We start from the raw sequence: 20,182 nt of genomic DNA on the forward strand, positions 1-20,182 counted from the left end.
AGTTCGTGATGAGATAGTCTATAGGGATGATAAACGACCGGACGTTGACTGCTCAATTCAATACTCATCTCAGCAGCATTGGTGCACCTAGACCTAGACTAGAAAGAGAAGAAGCATAACAATGCCTATATTTCTTCAGTAAGTCTAACAATTTATCTCTATAATCGGCAGACACTCCTTTGCCTATCCGGACCTGATTTACATCAAACTCTATCTCGACACCTGCATCTGGGCAACTCGCTTAACTATATGAACGCGTTATGCACGACAAAACACAACACTTGGTAGAATTTGACAAGAATTGGCGCACGGCATCACCAATATATATATACTACCCTTAACAGAACGATGAAGACCGCCGCTTATAATGTATTGCCCGTACCGGCTATAGACTGCTTCACTATGACATCGCCATCGAATGCTGTTTTTGTCCCGACCCTAACCGAAAACTGCACCATGAAGCTGCACAACGCTGAAGGTATGTACCGCAACAATGATTCATCGTCTTCAACTACATCAACGCAGGACTTGTAGAATGACTGCCTTTTACCAATAAAACATCTGAATCTGAATCTGAGGTGAATTCATTGGTAATATTGAAAAACTGCAGTTTGTTGACATGCTTGTATACTGTTATATGAGCCTGCTCCGTGTAAGACTGCCCCTACCAAAACGGACCTCTCTAACAATTCGTCATCGACAGCTCTGAAACTAACGGTTGCTCCTATCCCGTCAACAGGGAGATCAAGTGACAGGCTATCCAACGAAATAGTAGTACGAGTTAGTAAATAGTTCGGCCATTGCCGAAACCCTTCATATTGTCGTGCGATATACCCAACTCCTTAACTGTAGACTCCCTAATCAAGGTAAGTTGGCTACCAAAATCTATGAATGCCTTAATAGTCCTATCCTGCACACTACTATATCCTTGAAATACTTAGAACTTGGCCATAGTTTTGGTCACAAGGAAACGCGTCTAACAATCGTGCTTGTCACTCTTGCCAAGTAAAAATAATCGTATTTAGTCTTTCGTGACATGTCTTGGTCAGACCTTGCAATTTCTGCATGGCGAAATGCGTGGTAGTCCTCTCATCCCAACCATACACAGCAGCGCTTTCATTAACCTTCTTCAACCAAATATCCAATCAAATACGTTGATTTTTGGTCGAAGGGTCAAAGCCATGTAAGATGTTTTGTGGTTCATTTTCTGTAAAGGCTGTTGTTCGGGCTGTGCAGGTTAAGATGCGAGACCACCAATTAAGGAATTGCATAATAATATCAACTAAACCTGTTTTTTGGAAAAGAAGGGCTACGTGACCTTTCATATCGTCCAGCGTCGTGACGATGCTCAGCTTGTCGCTTGGCCCGTCTCTCAGGCCGATGCTCAGCTTGGCTTGTCGCACGTTGCTCCGCGTGGGCCTAGGTGTGGTGCCGACCTCAGCCTCAGCCGCCTTCAGCTCCATTCCCAGCATGTGACATCGCATGTGACGAGGATGATACGAAGGACTGAGACTTCGACTTCGCCTGTCTTCTCGGGATTAACTCGGTTCCTTGTCACTAGGGGTCTTAAACCTTCGTCTAGAACCCCGATCAGGAGGTTCCGGTGACACATGGTGCCTGAAACTCAAAACGAAGGCATTAGAATAATTCTGAGTAAACATCACTACCATTAATAGCGTTGTCAACTGTTTTTATTTATTTATGAGTTTTGTAACAAACAATTATAAGAATATAGCTATAGGAACTACATAACACAACAAAATAATATTGTACTAATAGGGGAATTGATGCATTATGACTTTCACTACCAGACAACCATAAGACTAAACAAAGACAGGTAAGTATGGTGCGGAAAAAAAACAAGTACCGTCATTTAAATTCGAGGTGTGAAGAACGTGTCTTATAGTATTTAATTTAACCTATTGAAGTAAACAATATCACAAGCTTAACAAAGAAATCCCTTTTGAAAACATTTTTTTCTAGTATGAGTAACAAATATTGTATAAATAACATAAAGCACCGGGTAGACTAAAGGCCCACGTTCCTCGCAGTGTCGAATCAAATTTTAAAATTTGATTAACAACGAGTTAGTAAAATAGTCAAATTAATGGTTGCTATTCGTAGGGAAAGTACTGGAATAAATCGGTTCTCAATAAATGATTCATAAACAGCGGCTCGTTTTAATTCAAAACTGATTACACCTACTCTTGAAGAATAGAAATGTAAACGGCAAACATTTTTTCTATTTAATGTTATTCAACGAACTTCAGAAACTGGAGGTGGGTACCAGGACCGTAGGTTTACCACCTATCCATTTATTCGACAGTAATAGTAAATTGCAATAGTACTGTGCTACTATTAATTAGTGTTTCTGCAATAAAACGAATCTTCCGGAAATATATTTCCTAGTTAACACATGTTTTGATGTCTACCCGAAAACTAAAAACAATTAGGATGGTAACTAACAAAACCAAATTTGTAATGAATGTTCATGAAAACTATGGGTTACGGCACAAAATGTTTTGCTAACAAGATTGATATACAGGGTAGTCGAACATTGCTTTTAACGGTTGTATTATATACCTACTGTATAATACGTTAGGTAATTCTATTCTACGAACGTAGACGTCTAAGAGTTAAAGTTAATGTTTCCAAAACTACAGCATTTATCGAAAACACTAACGGAATTCGAACCCTAATTTCATTTCTAGGCATATAATATTCGTAACGAAATTTAACTAACTGCACTTTAAAAACTAAATGGGTTCAAAATACCGTGCTACATTTAAAATATAAATTGTGGGTGTGTACTTACGTTTTGGTTGCGTTTTCCAACTTCTGAAATATGACACCACTTACTCGAAGTACGACTCGGGTATCGTAGATTTGGAGATTACTTAGAACTCAAACTAGAGACGAACACTTTTATTGTTTTCTTTTCGATTAACCTAGCTAGGCATTACAAGTGTTGCTTCTTCCACGGTCCACACTAGAATGTCGCAACTGGCCCGGTTCCCCCTAGTCGCCCCCTTCCAATCACTAATCACCTGTCAGATTTCCACCAATCACCGATCAGTATTTTCGCGCCATTTACTATAGACGGCTGTCTGTGGTAAAAATGGCGTACCGCGCATTCCATCGACTAATCCTCAATAAGTATTTATATTTACCCGCCATTTCAATATATACGGATATTGTCTATTGAAAATAACAATCAAATTAAGGCTTCTAAACGCGAACCCTAACACTGTTGTACAACGGTAGCGAAATAGGAGAAAAGAAAAAAAATATGAAATCTTGACTTTTTCTCTCCTTTATTAGGATTGAAAGAACTATGAGTACAGCTAACATGCAAAATTAAAACAAAAATTGTTATGTACCACTTCGAATAAAATGGCACTGAAGGATAAGGTTCCGGGTTGCGGCTAATGTACGACATTGAAACCCCGGCTCGTTCCAATGCTGTACGAGATTACTTATTGGTTGGAAGATAACAGAGGCTTTGAAACACTAGCAAGCAGCCTTGTGTTTATACCTGACCGCAAATTAACATAATCATATCACTTTAACTCTACACGAGTTACCCATAACAAGACGAGAAATGGAAACATGGAAGGGAAATTAATTTGAGCTCAAACCCTTGACACTTGTATACGTGTTCAAGTAAAAGGTACATTAGGTTTTGTGACTTTTGTGGTCAATACAATAAAGCTTACATACAAAACCGTTCACAAATTTTTGGTAAGGGTACCTTTTTTCACTGTAGTACAGGTTATAATTGTTGAGCAATGTGTTTTCTTTGGTACTGCCTGCGCATTTTCCTTACGATTGCTGGGCTGGCCTGTAATTTACGAGGGGACCTTTATCCTTCATAGCGATTAATGAGATGACATTTATAACACCATATAATAATTTTAACCACAAATAAAGTAACTAGAAGCGTTTATACATTAGTAGTTTTCCCGTCAGCTTTTCAACTTAAAACGTAGAAGTGTTAGAAGTGTGTCGTTCTCCAAAAGATTTATTTAAAATAGTTTTTCGTGAAGTAACAAAATCTGACATACTCTAAGAACAAATTAAATTCTTTTCTATGAAAATATTTTAATTTGTGGTTTTTAAGTAGACACACTACTATTTAAACTACTCAAAAACCACTCTACTCAAAAACCACAAATTAAAATATTTTCATAGAAAAGAATTTAATTTGTTCTTAGAGTATTAATGGCAGCGCCATCTCTCTTCGCTAGCCCGTAATCACCTGAGTTGATTCAGTTAGAAGGTCGAACCATACTGTTCTACCTTAGAGATGGCCAGGGGGCGCCACAAGCCTTCGGGAATTGTCATATACTTGGAAATTTCGACCCATGCCACCGTGGCCGGATAGCCGAGCGGTTCAGGCACCTGTCCGGTAAACAGGGTACGCTGGTTCGATTCCAGCTCTGGACACTGGAGGCTTTGGTCATTTTTTCCTTCGTATATGATATTTATTTCAGTTTAAAATCTGACATCCTTTGATTTTGGTAATATCTTTGTTACCCCAAAATACAGATTGCCGCATGTTATTTACCACTATATGACTACGTTGTGTTGTGTTGTGTTGTGGTCCGTATAATTTTATTCGACCGTCAGTGATAAAATGTCCGTATTTTCTCTGTAACTCATATACTGGTACAGAACATAAATCGCTTAAAGCTTACACTAAGCCGAGCAAACCTTGTAAGGCTGGCAAACAATGTTTTTCAGTAACTCTTTGATTAAGTTGGAGTTAGGAAACAAGATATCCAACAAAATATTTTAGCTAAGAGTTAAAATTATATGAGAATTAGGGACTATTGTACTGAAATTGGCAAGTTATTTTGATTTGATAGGCGGAGAGCTAGCCACGGAAAATGGTTCATGATTTCGAGAACATCGAAATTAGACAGTTTAATATACTACCCTTATTACTGGATTCAGGCGTCTGGCAGCTGTTTATCGATGGAGGTCAGAGAATTCAGGCAATTTTCCGCGTCATAATCGTACAGATACCAATCGTCTGCGCCGTAGCGAACGATACGCTAATGTCTCTCTTTCGCACTAATTTGGAAGAGTGATAGAGAGATTACCGAGCTAGGCCCTCAGAAAAGCAGGCGCTGGCACCAATCTGGCCAGCGCCTGCTTTTCTCGAATGACTAAAAATAAACTTGCGGCCTTATTAAAACAATGCTTCTAAGAGATCACTGCGGTACGATAACGGTCTGTCACTTTAGACACTGACAGATTGGTATCGTACCGCAGGGATCTCTTAAGCATTGTTCGAATTGGGCCGACTTCACTTGCTTGAGATATGTACTATGTAGGGATATCTTAGCTCCCCTTTGCCTTATTCCCTCGATTTATAACGATACAATAAACAAAAATGACAGTTATATAAATTCTAATTGCACTACCAGGTATGGATACGTACAAAATTTGACATCTCTATATTCTACTGTTCCTTATCAGGATATCTGAAAACCACACACTCGCACCACTTAAATCTAACACGCTCAACTCTCTCGCGCCTGATCATCATAACTTTGTTATTTACTCAACAGTAGGTACAATGAAACAACAGCATTCCTATTTCAAGCATCATAAAGTTCACTTTTCATAGCAACCTGATTATATACGAGGTTTGTAATCAGTCTCTATTAACACGCAAATAGATGGCGCAAATGTTTTCCCTCTTCAGTAATTAATAAACCATTTGGCAGTCAACAATTCGTCAGAGCCATGAGAGGGGTAAATACAAGCAAAGTTAATATTGTCTTCGGTTACCGCGATAGTTACTCATGAAATAAAACTATGAAAACTGATTGTAATTTTTCCTCAGTCACCCGTTGACCACGAACGCTGTAAACAGTTCGAAACGTCGGGATGTATTATAAATTCAATATACGCGATATAATCCGTTTTCATAATTTTATTTGACAAGCAATATTCTAAGAGGGGTAAGTTTTCACACCCGTAATTGAATGATTATTAATAGAACAATTATTTGGTTAATAATGTTAGGAAACCGCACATAATATTACAATATAATACTCTTTATTGCACACCTCACACAGTTTACAATACATGGATAAATAAAGACAAATCGGATAGAGGTAAAAACAGTCATCGCTTAAGAGCGATCTCTTCCAGACATTATTACACAATCCTAAGCAAACTTAAACCGAATCAAGCATGACAACATGGCAAATGAGGAACGAACGGCATGGTTAGTAGCCTCACTGACAAGTTGACATTTGGTGAGTTAAGGTGACATTCAAATGACAACTGCAGCTGCATTACTGATAAAATTGGTAAAGTTCACCGCCGCATTACTGCAATTCAATCTGTCACTCATTTTATCAAGGAAACTGACAGATAAAGCGCCCGCGACCTGGTCGCTGCAGTATGTCGCAAAAGTATTGCAGCTGCAATTGTCGCCTGTACACTATTCTGCCCCAATACCCATAACAGCCGCAAAATCCATTGAAAAACTTTTTTGTAGGTATTCTTGTGAAACAATTTCCAAATTATTTAGTCAATGGCTATCATGTTTGGTGAGGCAACATTATACGTCTATCTTGTGATATTGTTATTATTTCTACTATTTATAAAGAGTAGAACCTCGCTAGCTCTACACAACAAGAAAGTTAATCAATCATAATTCATCTTTTCTGAGCTTGGGGCTTTTGTCGGTAAATAAGTGCTAGTTCAATCCCCAGATAAGTTCATATACGAAACTTTTTCCTTGATTAGATGATAGGCAAGGGACGAAGAAAATAAGTGTTTTTTTTTCTCGGTCTTTTCTAACTGCGAATGTTGCTAACTTGATGGACTAAACTAATAAAAAATAGATTAATACTAAAAAAAGGCGGACCCAGATGTCCTAGGCACAAAAAGAATATAGTATGTTGGAACTTAATAATTTCAGTAAACAATGTCCAAATTCTGTTTCGATTACTCATATACAAATATAATTTCAATCTAACCGAATTCCAATCGAGAGAAACACATGAAAAGATTACGTCACGTATCAGAAAATGTAAAATACCATTATGAATATAATTTTGGCGCGGTTGAATTGGTCGATCGTATCTTTGTGTCGCCTTCGTAAGCTCGAATAGAGGAGCACTTGAGCGGTCTCAAGCTACGGGGAAACTGCAGAGCTCTCTGGAAAGATTTAGAAATTTCGTTCAGGCTCTTTCTAAATTGAAGATTCAATAACGTATTCTGTTCTGTTTACAAAATAAACTGATCAAATTAAGGAAAGTCTCAAAAGATAAATGTTATTTAACATCATTTAACGTCACGTAACATAAGGTGACATAAAAGGCAGGTATTTAAGGAATTCGGATTAAAGTGTTACGTCGTGTCGTACATTGTGTAGCGCATTTTAAGTGGGTGACTTGCGAGCCGCGTCTCACTGTAATATGTCTGGTAAAAATAGGACCTTAACTCGTTCAATGCCAGTGGTCACGAGACGAAAGTGGAGGACCCGCGCGAAATCGCCTTTTCATACAAATGATATAATATGATATTGACATTATTGAAAGTATTTTGACACAAGTTGTTGTATATCAACAATAGCTATGCCCTTAAGTATGTTTTATTTTATTTATTATGAGATTAGGAGCATTTAAAAATTTGTATGAAATCTGTTTTTCGCTCCTAATTTTTACAATGATCAAATTACGAAAAAAGTCAAACGTAGGAGCACAGCTATGGTTAATATACATCAAATTATGTGCAAATATTTTACATAATGTCAATATCCAGAGAGGAAAATGGGGACTACGTTTGTATGGAGAAACGGCCGTCCTCTTTCCTCTTAACACGGGATAACCCGTATGTAGCGAAAAGCGCTTACGAACAGAGACCAGGCCTAGCGGGTCGCTGACAGTGAATATGTTAAGTTGGGGCTATTAGCGCTTATATTGCAATGAATTTATATAGCTCTAACGTTTATTAATTAAGGTATAAGAGTAAATGATAACGCCACGTGTTTTTAGTCACTGTCATATCCAAAACATGTCGCGCGATTGACTAAAAATACGTGAGTAAAACCTTAAAATTAGCTTAAAGATTGTATGTTACTCAAATTATTCCGTGTTCAATTTGTTGGGTACCTATGGCACAGGTTCATACATATACCGAGGCATGAGGATCAAATTTGATGTGTTCTGACTTTGATATCAAAATTCCGGTGTACTATGTACGATTGTTCTTTTGATTTTGCATAATATTCCGTTTGCGTACGAAATCCGCAGTTTCATTTGTTTTTGTACGTGGGTTACAATTTATTAAATGCGAAGATAGTAGTGGCCAAGCGTTGACTATGACTGGTTTATTCCCTTTTCCACCAATTTTGCTGCATCAATTTAAAGGTTCTAAGGGTTACTAAGGAGGCTGTGCATATAATATGAGTATCACAGAGAGCCATGAAGCGCGCCATGCTCGGCATCACACTTCAAGACCGAATGAGGAATGTCGAAATCCGACGCCGCACCAAGGTGCGAGATGTGGGAGACGTCATTACCAAGCTTAAATGGAGTTGGGCGGGACATGTTGCCAGGCAGAGTGATGGCAGGTGGACCAAAATGTTGACAGATTGGTGGCCGCTTTCGGATGAAAGAAGCGCCTGGCGTCCGTTGGCTCGTTGGGTGGATGATGTTCGAAAAATCGCGGGGCACTTTTGGATGGGACTATCCCAGGACCGGGATAAGTGGCGTACACGAAGAGAGGCCTATGCTCAGCAGTGGGCGATTGAAGGCTAGACTGATGATAATGATGATGAGTAAATAACATAACGCTACCTTAATAAGTAATTGTTTAAGCAAATATGCTACTTACTACTACTTAACAACCACATCTACACACACATCACACCACACATCTACTTATACTTTACCTCAATACTGTCACAGGCATCAGTTTTTTGAATACCAGCAGATATAAGCAAATAAGCCTATAAATAGAATCTATTGGGTAAACGCTCCGACGTTGACAAGTAGGGGCAAAACCCGGGGCCCGGAGGAATAAACCAACAAATGGGTCGTGAAGCGAGCATCTAATGGCATCGAGGCGTCGACACACAATATCCCATAAACAGGCTAGATTGGATTCCGGGACGTGGCCGCGCAGAGTACCGGTTTATTTGTACCATATTCGTGGATCTGTACCAGAATTTACCATTCAACACTGTAGTTGTTTTTTTTTGTAACGGATGTTATACATAGAGAGGACACTCAATATTCCATTAACAGAATTTAATTCCGGTCCGCAGCCATACCGAGTTTGCCTATTTATACCGTAATAGCTCCAGAATTTATTGTGTATTTAATTTAATTCTGATTTTTAGGGCTTGGAGGAATTAATTAACAAGTAAGTCGTGAAGCATTGCATCTAATGACATCGAGGCGTCGACACACCAACATATCTCATCAACAGCCTAGATTGTTTCTGGGACATGACCGCACAAAGTATTGGTATATTTGTCCCATATATTTATCATATATCAATGAACTCTGTAGGCTTACGAATTTATACCATTTAAGTAAATAGTGCCATTATTTACTGTATCACGTGGTCATACAGGGTTTATTTGTGTCTGTATCAGAATGTCGCTCCGCAGTTGGTTTGTTTTTTTTATTTTTATTTATAACGGATGCAAAAATAAAACATCGATAATAAACAGAATTTTCTACATTGCGTATTATTGTTTAAATCTATATAACAAAAGAGCCGTGTAGAGAATCATGTACATTATACCATAATTTAGACACACTTTAAATCCCATAACTCTAAATTTAAAATCGCCCGACGAAAATACGAGTAGAACTTTATTCGCAATTTCTATCTCCCGTTGCGCTCCACATAGTGTGCTCGAGAAGACAGTATTAATAAGCACCCCACTCAAGTACCACTTGCGGCCCTCAACGTACCGGTTCCTTACCGGTACTCTGACATGTCACATCCCTATACACACAGCCAGCCAGCAATTACGTAATAGTGCCTGATTCGCGAAATAAGGCACAAAACGGTGTGCGTCGTGTGTTAGGGAATCGTTGTGATTTGTGACACAGGTTACACCGCTGAAATTTAGCGTTGGGTTTAGTCAGTTTCGTGGAATACAAATTATTTTAACAAGAACACGCTGATGACAAAGACGTGATTTGAATAGTCTTCCGAAGTGTACAGAAGAAAACATAAAAAGTGCCATCATTTACTTTACTTGGCTTATTTAACTTACTATGATTTTTATAAGTTACCCTACTGTCGCAAGGTATATTTTATTAAAAATAAAATAAAAAGGTTAGTTTAAAATTGTTACGATATCGGTTCTTAAGCTTTTTAAACAATATACCTACCTATTTAAATCTACTTAATGCATAAAGTACCTACAATTTTTCACTAAAATAAATAACGCAGTTTTATATTTAAAATTTTCTTACAGCTAAATTATTCGCATAATACAATCATTTTGCTGCCACAATGTAGTAAATATAAACCATTTGCGGCTTCATCAGTAAATAAAGCACTTGTCTGCCTCATTGAAGTCAAAATTAATTCACCCATTCATTACTTAAAATCACATGAATTTTTGTTCATTCTGAAGTTCATAATATTACAGAATAAATCCACAAAATATAAGACAAAATAATATTATAGCACCAATTCGAAATTTTGGAGCTTTATAAAATGTCCTAGAGCTCAGAGTGATCACTACGATCTCTAAGTGACAAAACCTGATAGTATTTAATAGGTAAAAGGCAAAAATCATTATGACTATAGTCGGTGTTAAGTAGTACATTTTGACAGTTATGAATTGACCCTTATATATTATGGCAATAAGGCTATCAGTTAAATGCGTCTTAGCTTCGTAAATATAAGGGTCAATTCATAACTGTCAAAATTTGTGCCATTTTCAACCAAAAGGGTACTTATTGTCGCTTGTCAGTAAGGCGCTATTTCTATATAGCTTCAATTAGAAATCAAGCTTATCGACAAGCGACAATGTGGTACCTTTTGGTTGAAAACGTCACATTTAATTATTAACTTACACCGACATTACGTAAATAAGTAAGCATAGTGCTCACTCCATACATCAGTTTTGTTACCATAAAGACTATTATTTTCGTAATCGACATCTAGTGTCAAGTAGAGGAATTATCAGTACTGCTACTCGACACTAGGTGTCACGTGTGTCGCGACTGACGAAAAGTGTATTGCTCAACAATTTACAACTAATATTACAAGCAGAAGGAGTTGAAAATAGAGTTCCGGTTAATCCGGTCATAATATTAGCTGAAAATTGTTGAGCATTAGACTTTCCGTTCGTCGCGACATCTATTGTCGAGTAGCAGTACTGATAATTCCGCTACTTGACGCTAGATGTCGACTACAAAAATAATAGTCGTTTTGGTAACAAAACTGATGTATGGAGTGAGCACTCTATGCTTACTTATTTCTCTATGACTTTACCTGTGTGTGTGTCTCATATGACTGAGATAGTAAACAGACAGTCGACATCCCATGTCGACCGTAAGCACGGCATCTTTATTAACCCCCTATGAAAAATACGACCCCTTAGGGCTAGAATTGTATGTGTATTTTACGACTATGGTCGTTTCTGTTGCTGGACGTGTTGAACTTAAATATATGTAACAACCGTCATTTGTTAAGTAAGTTTTTATACATATGTACGGATAAATTCACACTCCACGAAGAGTCACATAGAGCATAGAAACTAAAGTATTAGGTAAAAACTTATTTTATTTTCCATGTAACGTAAGAAATCCATAAATTTGCAAAAAAATATATACCTTCATTTAAAGTTTAGAATACCTCAACTTGTAGCCTTATGTTAGTTTGGTCACAATTTCATATTAGTGGCAATTTAAAATTATTTAAAAACGGGCCACTATGGTTATTTTAGTCGATTATCGCTCGACATGTTTCGATCTATTTTAAGTATAAAGTTCTCTGTGTGGACTAGGGAACCATAAAAATTAAACTTGACTACTAAAACATTAAATTAATGATCACCATTAATCCCGTACATTTTCATATGTAAATTTGACTCAAATCCTCGTTCTAATGGCCATAAATTTCAAACTTCTATTTCATTTTTAATCGGATTAGTTTTCAGTACTAATATACGACTTACGAGTAGCTTTATTATTATTAACTCCGATATTTACTTCCTAAATAAGCTCCTGCTACCCTCGTAAAGATATTTAATATCCGTGAACGATCCAAACCGATTGTACCCTTCGTATTCTTAATAATGGAATCACCCAACTTATTTTGCTTTTATTATGGAATCGACTAACTTTGCCTCGCGTCATTGAGAAGCAAAAACCGTAAAAAATGTTTACGCCGTCAGTGGCAGAATTTTTTGCGTAACTTGCGTATATTTCTAAACGAGCCCACTAAAAATGTACATCTGAAATGAAAAGATTTTTTCGTAACGTCCGAATGCTTTTTAACGGATTTTTGCTGTGCCTACGCAAATATTGTGACGATTATTTGAGTTTCAAAGCGAAGGCTAATAAAATGTGAGAGGGATTATTTTCAAATACGAGGATACCTAAATATTTCATGGATGTGACGTTGTTACTCACGCTTTTTATTTAAAAAAAAACCTGGATCTTAATTTTTTTTAAATTCAGCATATTTGTACTAAGCTGGTTTTATATAGGTACCAATTTAGATCAAAAAATCAAAATCTAAAAATCTGAAAGCATTTATTTCGTTAAATAGTACAACATAACACTCTCATGGTTAGGACGACTTCCTAGTAAGTATATAGGTATATGTTTAATACCTGTGACAGGAAACCCCGCTCTTCCACATTTATCTAGTACATTTGTACACAGTCACTGAGAATAAAATGTAACATTGTACAAAATGCTATTATATACATGACATATACAATATCTGGGAGACCGAGCTTTGCACAGAAAACATATAAAAACTCAAAAACGTGCGTTTTCCCAGAGATAAGACCAAGCTAGATCGATTTTTCGCCCCCGAAAACCCCCTTATAGCAAATTTCATCGAAATCGTTAGAGCCATTTCTGAGATCCCCGAAATATATACACAAGAATTGCTCGTTTAAAGGTATAAGATACATAACCAACAATTAGGTAGATACGTACGGTCCCAATAGTCAGTTCCGAGTGTTGCTGTACGTTTAAATTAGTTGGAAGCACTTGGCGAATACAACACAGAGATACAACTTTGTAGCAACCGCCGCAATCAGGACTGAAACGACTTCCTGTAACCTTTACGACCTCGACGCAGAACTATCTTTTCCATGGCTTAAATTGTATTCGTCTTTAGTGTACCAGACTAAATGTGACCTTGAGGCCTAGCCAAGACAGACAGATGACAATCGTTTATAGAAAACGCCATCCGAAACATTAATAATCAAACATTTATTCAGCAAATAGGCCACAGGGGCACTTTTACATGCACATGTACTTTTTAATGTACGGAAATAGTCACGTGACTTTGCATGGCATCTGTGATCCCGATATTTTTTTTCTTTTCGTTTGGCGTTTGTCGATGTACACCGAGCCGCAAAAGTGCAAGCTGGTATCCTAACGCGCATAATCGAATTCATATTAATCAGCTGTCATATTGCTTGTGTTGTGTGTATAGTGTATAATTTCTCGGCGGCTACACGAGTACCCTGGCTGGCTGACTGGCTGGCTGGCTGGGGGGCTGATGACGCTCCTCGGTACGGAGTGAAACATGTCGAGCGTTTTCGACTTAAAATACGTGAGTGACCCGTTACTAATATGTTTAATATGGCTACACGAGTGTCTATGCAGGAAGCCGGATCCTGCTGTTTTGTCATGTTACTGGTTTGGTCCTGGTAAAAGACGCAAATAAAAGTTTACGGCATATTTGTGTTATTTGATTTGAAGCACTTTTTGAATTGCCTGCCTCCTTGCATCGGTTTCCTCATAACAGTAAGTTGTGGCTGGTTCTAGGGAACAGCTACGTAGGTAGCTACCCTTTCACAATCTGAAGCCACTTCTTTCTGTCTGTCGCTAATTTCGGCGAAGGGGCATGGGAGGTTGTATCGAGAGCTGAACCACAAGAAATATACCCACTAATGAAAAATATTGTAATCTTCTTAAAATCCGCAAGAACTCCACGTAATTGCGGACCACGCTAGTAATGGAAGAACTGCTATGCGCTATGTAGGCAATGGAAATAGTAGTCCAAGTACCATCGCCCACACTGTTAACTGACAGTTTGTAAACCTTATTCCAAAAGGCATAATGACCACCGATGTTGATATTTGTACAAGTATGCTATACTTACCTGTTATAACGACTCAATTACGTTCAAGCTTCAAAAGACATAAGACCTTCTAAAACTGTACAGGATAATGCTCAAAACTTACATTGTTATGGCAAACTCAGCCGCAGGGAAATAGTGAAAACATTACCTCCTCCGTCGTAGTCGGATAATTACGCAAACTTTCATAATACGCTTCACACCTAGCGAAGGTGGAGTGTGGCTTGTTCAATAGTGGGAGTTAGGTGAGTTTGGAATCATGCATCGAATTTAGTGACCTGGTTTTCGGAGACGTAAATTAACCTAATACCAAGCATGATAAGTGGTACCGAAGCTTGCGTCAAGCAAATGTTTAAGAGGGATATTACATTTCTGCGCCGAACTAAACGCATATTTCGATATGACAAATGTACTACCTAAAAATTCGCTGTAACGATAGTGGCAGTCCATTACCCTAATTTTGCCAATGAATTAAAGCAAACGTTAATTTACGACTTCGATATTCTTACTTGTTTCGAAGCTTATTTGATCATAATTTCCAATTGGAAGAAAGAATCAGGTTTTGTTGATGGAACAGTTTCATACAAGTTAATCCTCATCTATCATCTTTGACATTATTACATAAGTTAACGAGAATTTAAATAATCCTATTATACTGTAAAAAGCAATCTAACAAAACCTTAAAAGTAATTAGTTGGTTAAGTTGGTTTAAACCTACATTTTTCAAAGCATTGCAGTTGCCTCGGTTCAAAGTATAACTGCTGAAGTTGCAAGATCAATTTCAGAAAGGTCGAATTCTTGACCCTCCGTGCCCGGAAGCCACGATGGGTTCTACGTTAATTTACTTCATGCAAAGGATTATTTTATTGCAAGATAATTCTCGTACAGTGACTCCATAGATTTATGATTCGTGGATTCCGTATTGGCTTCCCTCTATTTACCATATCTTTATTTGTTAAAAACGCTTTACGCATAACTGACTTGGTATAATTGGTTTTCGACGAATGTTAATATTGCTACATTAACATTAGACACCTAATTTGGAATAATTCACTATTAAAAATAGAATAGTATTTTGTCTGAAAATATATCGCGACAGAGTGTCTTAAAAATAAACCTAAAATAAATAAAAAGTTCATAGATTAACTTTTTATAGATTCCGCATTATAAATTTGCAAAAAAACTTGCACTCACCACATATAGCTGACTGGCACTAATAAAATATTATGTACTGGCTTTCGATTGTTGTAAATAAATACCTGTAACAAATAGAAAACTTATTAAAATATATGTGTTCAACATAAGTTGCAAACATGGACGCAACAAAAGTGAATGGTCGCAAACTCATAGGTATGTATGTATGTATGTATGTAAACACTTTATTGTACATAAGACAGATTACAAACACAATAAAAGAACATAAATATATACAATGTACAAAGGCGGACTTATCCCTATAAGGGATCTCTTCCAGTCAACCTTTGAACAATTGAGAATGAAACAATAAACAGATCAAGATAGACAAACGAACACTATGAACAGAAAGTAAATTATGGTTCAATTATTACAAACGTAAATAATTAAAACCTGTAATCTAGAATATAAAATAAACATATATATACATATACATACAATATATATCCATATAAACACAAATATATACCATTGAACATTTACATAACATGAACATTTTTCAGAAAAAAACTGTAAGTACCATTAAATTGTTTTTATTTCGAAAAAACACCAAATTTTGGACTATATAAATCGATTTAAAAAAGAAAAAAGTGCCTAAAAACTTAACATTTTTGTAATGCATTTTCTCATACATCTATCACAAAATTGACACCCACAATTTGTATGAAAAACTGGGGACACTTTCTTTCTTTGTTTCAATCAGTACTCCTCGTGATTCTAAGTTGAAATAATCAAGAGTTGTTAGTTTTTCATTCCATGCAATGAAAAACTAACAACTCTTGGGTTATTAAAAAACTTTCATCATACGTCATTAGGATTAGAGCAAAAGAGACAAATACGTAGTGAACTAAACATTAATCGTCTTATTTGCTCCATTTACTAAGCAAGTATTCTGTGAGCAACTCGGAAGCAAGTGCTAATGCAATTAAAGGTTTAGTTAATGTACGTTTGACGTTTTAACTTAGGGATGAAGCGAGATTTAATCCTACTTATTCTTAACTAGCTTTTGCCCGCAACTTTGTCTGCGTGGAATGATGGTGATTGATAAAAAATATTCTATGTCTTTCCCCGGGCCTCAAACTATCTCCATACTAAGTTTCATATCAATAGCAATCATAATATTTATAGCCCTAAGCCCTTGTTTGATACGATAAAGGTATTGAACATCGTTACATAAACTCAATACGTGTCACATACGCGTTATCAATCCTGAAAGATTTACTATTTCCATATCCACGAACTTTCTGTATTTTTATATACAAGAACGATTTACACCAGTAACACTTGTAACTTTGATGATACACAAATAATGTTAGTCTAATACACAGATACAACAAGTAAATCGGGTGATTGGTTTGGTGAAAACATAATGGTTATAAAAACTGAACGTAATGGGAAAAATTGCTTATTGTTAATACAGTAAAAATACATGAATTTTTACGAAGTTTTTCTAACGACAATCCCTGAATACGACCTAACGGTGAACTTTTCTTTGGCCAAAGCAAATACTTGTAACCGTATTGGCAAGTGTTTGTGGGTTAAGTTACTGGAACGGGCTCGCATAGCAAGTAGACCCTGCTAATACAATTATGCTTAGATTTAGGTTGCCATTGAACTATAGTTTAACTTTGATTCAGTGTTTGTTTTGAGTTTGTAGACCCTTGATGTGATTGAGTGAGTGAGTTAGTTTAATTATATAAGCATTTAAACTTAATATTTATAAAATAAAACTATGAAAACGGATTATATCGCGTATATTGAATTTATAATACATCCCGACGTTTCGAACTCTTTACAGCGTTCGTGGTCAACGGGTGACTGAGGAAAAATTACAAAATGCAAAAATACCCACATACTAAAATAATGAACAATCATAGACTACAAACTTTAAGGCTGGTTGTACATGCAAAATCGGTTCATAAGGCTAGTTATACACTATAATTATTTTTCAAGTAAAGATATATATATATACGCGATAAAAATAAACTATGCCGGCTCCAACCCTACACCACGGACCCGAGAAGATTTAATTCCCTCCTAAATTGTAGGAGGGTATCCCAATATGGGACCGGCAACAAACTCGGCGGGACACATCTTTTCAAAACATCAGAATGTCCAGCATCATCCAACACTACGGTCTCACAGTCTATGTCTCGCTTGCTCCTTTATCAGGTGGACTACAGGATCCCAAGCTAGCTAGCGTAGTGTTGGATGATGCTGGACATTCTGATGTTTTGAAAAGATGTGTCCCGCCGAGTTTGTTGCCGGTCCCATATTGGGATACCCTCCTACAATTTAGGAGGGAATTAAATCTTCTCGGGTCCGTGGTGTAGGGTTGGAGCCGGCATAGTTTATTTTTATCGCGTATATATATATATCTTTACTTGAAAAATAATTATAGTGTATAACTAGCCTTATGAACCGATTTTGCATGTACAACCAGCCTTAAAGTTTGTAGTCTATGATTGTTCATTATTTTAGTATGTGGGTATTTTTGCATTTTGTAATTTTTCCTCAGTCACCCGTTGACCACGAACGCTGTAAAGAGTTCGAAACGTCGGGATGTATTATAAATTCAATATACGCGATATAATCCGTTTTCATAGTTTTATTTCATGAGTAACTATCGCGGTAACCGAAGACAATATTAATATTTATAGTTTGAATTTGACTGCTTTTGAACCATTTGCCTTAAGGGGCGACCTGTCAGTTCTTCGGAACTGTCAAATTTTTGTTCTAACTGACAGGCTGATATCATCCGGCGGACTGGTAATGGGTTGCGGTTTTGCGGTTGTCGCCTTTTTTACATATAAGGTAAAAATGTCGTTCCCATCACGGAACAATGGTGTACCGGACATTTGGTAGGTGTGCGCGGAAACGTAGCCAACACGTAGAGGCCCTTTTGACACTTGAATGAAATGTAAAGGGGTGCACCGAGCGGATGTTGCCCTTGCCCGTGTCATGGGACGCACGCAGAGGCAGCACCCGCCAAGGTCTAAGGACTATTGAGAGTTAATGGAGTCTAAAATTAACTAGGCTATTGAAAGCAATGGATTAAGTAAAGACTAAAAGTCCACACCGGTCAAAAATCCTAAAATAAAATTAAATAATCTTAAAGCCTTTATATTGTTTACACGAGAGGCAAAACTGACACGAGTATTAGGAATGCGGGGAAAACATAACGAATACGGGACGCTACTCGTACTTGGCTAGCCCTAACTATAGTTAGGTAAGAGGACTATAGTCCTTGGTTTTATCCGATTCTCCCCGTGCTCCGCTCAGTCTGTTGTTGTTGTTGTATGTCCTAGGACACCCCGGAGGTGCATAGGGCCTCCACAAGATCCTTCCACGCCTTTCTGTCTTGAGCAACCTTCTTGGCCACGCAGTCCGCCAGCTACGCTTCTTCTTCAAAGTTTTAAAACATTGTCGCTTTTTCAATTTATTAAACAACTCGTTAACAACCGGACGTTACAAACGTTAATTATTTCGTTTTAAATCTTGTAAGGTTGAAGTCAAAACTACTTTCTCCTTTAATTTCGACATTCTCGTAACTTCCTGTAAGTCAGGATCGAAACTTTCAGAACTTCATTAATACGTAAAACAGGCATCAGAATTAAATTTGTAACTCGGTGCTGCCAACGTCCATGTTAGTAGTAGTAGTAGTAAACACTTTATTGCACAAAACAAGTACATAACACAGAGAGAATACAGTAAATGTGTACAAAGGCGAACTTATCCCCTTAAGGGATCTCTTCCAGCTAACCTAACCGTGTTAATTAAACATTTCAGTTAAGAGCTGTTTTTAGGGTTCCGAACCTGAGAAGGAAAAAACAGAACCCTTACAGAATCACTTTGTTGTCTGTGTCTGTCTGTCAAGACCCTCTATCTCCAGAACGCGTGGAGGTATCGAATTAAATTAAAACCATAATTATACTCAGGTCTCTTAAAGCTGTGAAAACGTGTTGTCTACCCCAAACTTTTTCATACACTTTCCGTCGGGTAGTCACACAAATCTCTGTTTTGTCAGTTGGCTAACTGGTCGTGCGACGGTAAATAAAGGTAAGGTTTTAAATATTATAATCTTCTTGAACGCTCAACTGATGAAATTGTTCATGTTCGTGTATATTTAAAATTAGACAGTTAAAATTCAGGCAGCTCGCCTTTGGAATAGTCTCCCTGTTAAAATTAGACAGTGTCCGAATAGATTTGCATTTAAAAAATCCTTACGTGAGTACTTTGCTGGCAGAACGACGAATTCTTAGTGTTTCTGTTTTGAAAGTTTCATCTGATATCTTATGTATTTGTATGTATGTATATTGTATGTATTTATATGAATATTATATATACAGATATATGTATGTATGTCTATGCCTGTCCATTATTTAACTATACTTGTATATATATATGTAATCACTATGTTGCACCGCCTACAAATTATCTGCTTTGCCCGAAGGTTGACTGGTAGAGAATGCCTCATAGCATTAAGTCCGCCTTTTGTACGATTGTATTTTCTTTTGTGCAATAAAGATTAAATAAAATAAAATATATGACTATTATTTCTTTAGAATGTTTTTTAATATTATCATTATAAGATCAATCAGTTCTTCAACAATAGATTTTCATCCGTAGATACCATTACTCTTTGTGGCAAAGCGTAACCTAA

The 20,182-nt window shown here is 37.0% G+C and overlaps 1 protein-coding gene and 1 non-coding gene across 4 annotated transcripts in view; one reads left to right on the forward strand and one right to left on the reverse strand.

Moving 5' to 3' along the window:
* The window catches only part of LOC134746625 (serine-rich adhesin for platelets), a 306,716-nt gene that overhangs the window by 264,472 nt on the left and 22,062 nt on the right, over positions 1–20,182 (reverse strand). The gene's annotated exons all lie outside the window — the stretch shown is intronic.
* On the forward strand, positions 4,375–4,446 carry Trnat-ggu (transfer RNA threonine (anticodon GGU)). Its single transcript has one exon. It is a non-coding gene; the product is annotated as a tRNA-Thr (tRNA).

The sequence above is a fragment of the Cydia strobilella genome, chromosome 13 (assembly GCF_947568885.1).
Source record: "Cydia strobilella chromosome 13, ilCydStro3.1, whole genome shotgun sequence".
NCBI lineage: Eukaryota > Metazoa > Arthropoda > Insecta > Lepidoptera > Tortricidae > Cydia > Cydia strobilella.